The following is a 332-nucleotide window of genomic DNA, read 5'->3' as shown; positions in this document are numbered from 1 at the left end:
CCGGGACGGGGGCGCCCAGCCGGTCCCTCGGGGGTTTGCTGCCCAGTCACCCCCTCGCCCCAAAGAACTGCCTTTGAATGAGGGGCTGAGCCCAGCTCTGCCCAGCAAACCCCCTCCTTCTCCAGGCCGGCACCTCGGAGGAGCTGGGCCGAGGTGCCGCGCGGGCCTCGGGGCTGAGCCGCGGGTTTTGGCGCTGCAGGTGCCCCCCCCCGGCAGCTCAGGGCACCCCAAAGCGACAGGAGCTGCCTCAGCACCCGCTGGAGCTCACGGGCGTCTTTGGGGAAACTGAGGCACGGCGGAGAAGGGAGAGGGAACTTGCTGAAGCGATGTAG

The sequence above is a fragment of the Apaloderma vittatum genome, unplaced genomic scaffold (genome assembly GCF_000703405.1).
Source record: "Apaloderma vittatum isolate BGI_N311 unplaced genomic scaffold, ASM70340v1 scaffold24747, whole genome shotgun sequence".
Lineage (NCBI taxonomy): Eukaryota > Metazoa > Chordata > Aves > Trogoniformes > Trogonidae > Apaloderma > Apaloderma vittatum.
The sequence above is the reverse complement of the archived record's forward strand: the minus strand, read 5'-3'. Positions refer to the sequence as shown.